This window comes from Arachis duranensis, chromosome 4, assembly GCF_000817695.3.
Source record: "Arachis duranensis cultivar V14167 chromosome 4, aradu.V14167.gnm2.J7QH, whole genome shotgun sequence".
NCBI lineage: Eukaryota > Viridiplantae > Streptophyta > Magnoliopsida > Fabales > Fabaceae > Arachis > Arachis duranensis.
In genome coordinates this window covers 11,764,659-11,771,226 of record NC_029775.3, presented here as the reverse complement: position 1 = coordinate 11,771,226, position 6,568 = coordinate 11,764,659, and the positions used below count along the sequence as shown (strand labels likewise).

Below are 6,568 nucleotides of genomic sequence, written 5' to 3'. Positions count from 1 at the left end.
GGTACAAGATATCTGTATAAAATACATGATATTTTTCTTGACATCTCCGAATCTATCCTCTCACAAATCACGCGTTTAAGCTCTTCAAATGAAATTGTGAAGGGAATAACAACATCTAATGGATCTTCACAAACAAATTTTACTTCTTCAGGCGTCTGCAACAAAATTTGACCAAAAGAATACACTTTCAAAAGGACTCTATCATCCATTCCTCTCACTTACTTAAACAAAAATAGAAACTTCACCATCAACTTTTTTTCCCAACCCAAGTAAACACACACCAGACTCGGAGAAAGAAGAAGAGAAGTCGAACAAGATGAAGAAACTTAGATTTGGTCGGCTATCTACGGTTCGCACACCTTCACTAGTGTATATATATATACACACAACTCGGACCAACCGAGTTGTTTAACCTAATTCAAAAATACTATATAATAAATGAAAACGGACCGTCTGATTTCATTCTCTGTAGATTAAAAAAATTTATTCCTCATGCACAACTCGGACCCAGTGACTAGTAGAACCAAATTCAAAAAACAAATCAACGAAGAAAACGAACTATCCGATTTGATCACGGAGATATCGCACGGTCCGATTTTGTTTATGTGATTTTCGTATCCTCCAAGCAAAACGGATCCTTTTTTCAAAACAAAGAACTCGAAGGGTCCGATTTCTTCACACCAAATCTGAGCTAAAAGCTGTCCCACAAATTGGTGTAGCACCCCATCTTTCATAACCCGAAACAACACCTTAACCTCTTCCATAACCAAAAAAATCAGCCGAAAGATTTAGCTAGAACACCATCAGCTCCCTTAGAAAGAAGCCACCAGGGCGACTTTCGTTGCCTGTCAGATACACTATCCTCAACAGTTCCGGTGCTGTTCTCCCATGTTGAAGAGAATCATTGTTACCAAAAAGAATATTCCCACTCACTTTACCCTATGCACCAAGCTATTTAGGTACCACAAGACCTTCATCTTTAAGACCTTCCCTTCCTAACTTGTTCCTAAGCTCTGAAACGCGATTCGTGAACTCTTCCACACTCTCTTTATATGGATCTACCAATCGTGCTCGATGTTCATATAGCAACGTTCGAATAACTCCATCTTGGCCAGATTTCATGCTGAGAATTCTAGCAAGAAGCTACATTTGCATTGCAACATATATCAAATAAAATAATAAAAGTTAAATTTTGATGCACTGTAATACAATTATATATTTTTTTTTGTTAATATAAAAGATAGTTATTTTTATTGGTGTTACATAATAAAATATACGTGTAAAACTATTTTACACTGACAATATATTAAAATTAAATTCTAATAAAAAATAATAAGCAGTTTAAAAATTTAGAATTTAAGATTTAATAATATACCGCCTTGGTGGTTGGAGTTTCGAGCAATGTATTCGCATTAGTTAGGCCGGTAACGCCGATATAAGGAATAACGTAAGATGCAAGCAAAAAGTTGATTTCATTGACATAAGGATCGAATGGAGGTACAAGTGGCCTTTCAAAGGCATTATCCATTAATTGGGCAAATAATTCAGAGCTTATGTTCAACAATGGCTTTAGAAACCCTTTCACTATCCGCTTTCTGGCTCTGCAACCAAATTTAACATCATCTTTGTTACTATCACACTTTGTTACTAATCCATAAAACCATCACAAAATAAAGTACTGATTAAGTAGGATAAATTAAAATTAAACTTGTGGGTTCATTTGTCTAGCCACCTTCGTATTCTGATATATTCTTCTTCATTATCACTATTTGTTCTCTTAAATATAATTATATAATTACATTTTGATATTTAATTAACAGAGCCAAAAATAAAAAAAAAACCAACACTTTAACACAAAAATTTGTATTTCTATGTACATAAACTCTGATTGTTATGTAGTTTTATCTTATAGATTTAAAAAGTAAGATTCAATTTGGTTAACAAATAATGTTAAAAAGACATTTTTCTTATTTTATTTTTTAAAAATTATCCTAAAATGATAGGTATCTCTTAGGAATAATATTAGATAATTAATAAAATTTATTATTTTTTTACCAATACTTAACTAGTAATACTCTAAATCTTAAATATTAATTCTAATTCTAATAGTATGAAAATAGAGTATTAGTTAAGTGCTGGTTAATATTAATAAAAAGTGTCAGATCTTTATATCCTAGCTTGTTCTCAAATTAAATCGCAGCTAAAGCTTGTTGTTACCAAATCGTACGTTTGCTTTCACCAATAAATTTATGAAAAATGGAATTCTAAAAAGACTTTGGTGTGAATGTAGAAGGAAGAGCAATGTATTTTCGGGTGTGGCAATCATGGAACAATATTAAATTCTTGATACTATAAAGTAATTTTGAGATAAGAACATAAATTGGTTGAATGGAGAGCCAGAGGAGAGAATTTTTGTAAAGAAAATTATATAGTTAACTAACTAATCTCAACAGATTCCTAACTGCACTCAATAATCAAGACTCATTCAATAACATGAACTATCCTTCACTAAATTGAAATTGCATATTCTAAAGAATTGATTGAAGAACAATATACACATATATAATTCCAAAAGTGATAATATAATTGGAGATGAGAATGAACCTCAATTGTCCAGTGTATTAATAACCAATTTGGGACATAAGATCCTTAACAAGGGGACCAAGATTTGCCCTTTTGGCAGCAATAAGAGGGGGTCCTCCTTCTACTAAATTTGGAGCAAGTCAACAACATCCAATCCATATCCCGATATCCCATTCAAGAAGAACTCACATTCCAAGTAAGCAAAATTCAAAGTAAATTCAAACAAATCTTTTTCAGTTGATGTGATAGTTGTGTTGTCTGATCTTACAAGAACTATATTAGGAGTATAAGAGAAGAGCACTAGTAATGGAAACAACGTTATAACAAAGGATTTGCTAGATTTGGAAATAATGTTAACTGCCATTTTTGTTTGTTTGTTGTCAATGATGCATGCATACTTTGGTGGTTCATATATATATATATATATATAGGAATTCGTTTACATAACATAGACATGGTCGAATAATTTTTATGTGATGAATTTTATGAAAAAATTCTTAAGTGTTCTCTTGATGTAAATTATAACACTCATATTGATTTATTAGTTGAATGACAAGTTATTAATGTCAATGAGTTATATCTTAAATGGTATAATTTTTCATACTCACTTAAGAAGTCACAGTTCGAATCTCTCTATTTTTGGTTAACAAAAGAAAAATAGTACAATAGTTGTATATGAATATTTATTTTATAATAAAGTCATTTTAATTAAAAAAATTAATTATTTTTATAACACAGCTCTACAAGTAACAACACTTTGCGTGCCTTGAGCTGAAGTTACTATATTAATGGGCAGTTGGAGACCACAATTTTGAAATTACATGGGAATCGAATGGAACAATGACCCTTTCTCATCCAAAGATTTTTAGTTTGGTTCCAATTGGATGCATGGCCAATTTTATTATGCACCAAATTTAATTTCCATCAATAATATGTGGAATAGCGGTCCTGACGGATCAAAAGATAGTGCATTATCATTAGATATATGCCTTTTCTTACTCATTTAAATTAAAAAAATTAATTTATAATATAGTATCAAAATTTAGAGTTCAATCTTTGATGACTATTGACGCATAGTATATGAGGATTTGGTATGGCGCTCATATAGTATTATTATAGTCCATCTTTTTATCTTGTTCAAAGTACGTGCAAAGGCATAGGAGATGTATATAAGTTATAATTTGTAATATTGTAAAATAGTTTTGACTTCTCAATATTTGTAATAATTTACTAGTTTCTATAATACGGTATTAAGGACTGTTGGTTATTAGTTTTATTACTTTCTTTCGATGAATTTTTTTTCTCGGTTCATACTAGCTAGTTCCTCTTATTCTTCGTAAAAGATTCATCAAGAATCAGTCTTTTGTGGAGCTTTCTATGACGGTGAAAGAATATTTTGATCCTTTAAGGACCAGAATGCATAATGAAATAGATAATTATTATTGGATTCTCTTATAAATATGAATTTTTATCAAAAGAACCCATTCAACCACCACTGTACTTCATGATTATACTTCAACTGTTGGCAAAGAATTTTTTATCACAATTTCTTTGACTTCTCCAATTTTCAGTGAAGAAAAAAACACCTTAAAAAATTTTTCATTGGACCGTACAGAAAATGACACCTTCAATTTCTCTATTGCTGTTGTAGAACCCGGCTCCATATTCGCCGATGAATTGTTCTTTCCCTGAGTCGGCTAACAATTTTTATAAGTGTCATATCCCAACTAAATATGATCCACATACTACCCATATTTGTAAGTTTTATAGCATGGCTAAAATGCACAAAAACCCATTTTCTAATTCTGAATCTATTTATTCTACACTCCTAGAGCTAATTTTTGTAGATATTAGGGGCCAGCCCCAATCTTATCTAGAAGCGGGTTTCGATATTATATTATTTTTATCGATACTTTTACCGAATTCTCATGTCTCTTTCTTTTTACTAACAAATTTCAAGCTCTTCTCGCATTTCAGAATTTTAAAAATTTACTAAAAATCAAATAGGTTTTAAAACTAAGGCCTTACAATCTGACCATGGACAGGAATTTCTCTCACGCTCGTTTACTAATTTTTTGAAAGAACATGGAATATCTCACGGCTTATCATGATCATGTCCCTATACGCATGAGCAACAGGACAATGTTGAAAGAAGACACAACACAATTACAGAAATGGGTGTTTCCCCATTGGCTACAGCCTCTCTTCCACTCAAGTTTTGGGAGGATACCTTCATTACTACTATTTACATCATTAACAGATTACCCACTTTCACTCTTCAGTTTAAATCACCATTTGAGGTTTTATTCAACAAAGAACCAAATTATTTATCCTTTAAAGTATTCGGTTGTGGGTGTTACCCGTATCTAAGATCGTTTAATAAAAGAAAACTATATTATAAGTCTGAATTATGTATGTTTTTAAGGTATGATAGTCAGCATAAAGGTTACAAATGTATGGCTAAAACCGAAAAGGTTTATTTTGTTCGGCATGTTACTTTTCTGAAAAACTTTTTTCTTATGACATCATCTTTAAAACTACTACCTCTGTTCAGTCTCAATCAAGTGAATCTCCAAACTCTCAACCATCATTTTATGTACCTAAACATACACATACACATACACATGAACCTCCCACTTTTCCTATCACTAGCCTTTTTGTACAAATTGATAATAATTCCATTTTACCATCAGCATAAACTTTTTCAACATCTAGCTTGAATCCTACACCTCACACTTTACCAACAGGATCTATTCCAATTAAAGGCATTGGGATACAAATTCTGTCACCAAATTCTCCTATATCAGGGCCTACTTCACTTAACTCTCATCCTATGACAACACGAGCTAAGAGCAAGAATACACATTCTAAAGGTTTGATGGTTAAATCTACACCTTCTATTGACCTTGTTAACAATGCTCCTAAAATGTCCAAGCAAGTTTTTGTTACACCTCAGTAGAAGGTAGCCATGGAAACCAAGATGAGGGCACTTACTAGGTGTCAAACATGGACTTTAACTACCCCTCCACCTAACGCAACTGTACATGGGAGTAAGTGGGTTTATACTATTATACGAGGTCCTAAGAGTGAGGTTCTTCGCTAAAGGTTATCATCAAACAAAAGGAATTTACTACAAAGAGGTTTATAGTCCGGTGGTTAGGCCTGTAACGGTAAGAATTGTGCTGTCTTTAGCCTTAACTAATGGCTGGCCTGTATGACAGTTTGATTTCGATAATGCAGCATACTAAGACAGTATATATGAAACAACCTGAGGGTTTTAGTGAATCTAATCCTGATCTGGTGTGTAAGTTGCAAAAAGCTATATATGGGCTTTGTTAGGCTCCTAGCGCTTGGTTTGAAACACTATCCACTACTCTAAATAAATTTGGATTTCATCAAACTAAGTCAAATATATCTTTGTTTGTTAAAAGGACTAATGCCTTTGTTTTATATCTTTTAGCCTATGTGGATGATACTATCTTGACAAGTCACAATCCAGCAGAGATTGAAACATTAGTACAGCAACTAAATCAAGTATTTCCTCTCAATGACCTAGGAAAATTTAAGTTTTTCTTAGGTTTGGAAGTCACTTACCTAGAAGAAGGGAGTGTGATGTTAAGTAAGTCAAAATATGAAACTGAGCTTCTGGAATACAGCAATCAAGCCTGGTGCCGACCCCAATGGTCTTCTCTCTCAAGTTGTCTTACTCAAGCTCTGAAGTATTTGAAGACCCCAAGCGCTATCGGTCTGTGATCGGAGCCCTCCAATACCTAACAATTACTTGTCCTGACCTTGTCTAATCTGTCAATAGAGTCGCCCAATTCATGCACGCCGCTACCCTTCAACATTGGACGGCAGTGAAGCGTATCTTCCGTTATGTTAAAGGAATGGTAAATCATGGCTTGTCTTTTAACAAATGCTTTGATTTTAGACTCATTGCCTTTGCTAGTGCAGCTTGGGCAGTAGATGTCGATGACCGACAAAC

General features: G+C 33.0%; 1 pseudogene; it reads right to left on the bottom strand.

The window, feature by feature from the left end:
• Window positions 1-457: 457 nt before the first annotated feature.
• On the bottom strand, window positions 458-3,087 carry LOC107483364 (ferritin-like catalase Nec2; annotated as a pseudogene).
• Window positions 3,088-6,568: the final 3,481 nt, after the last annotated feature.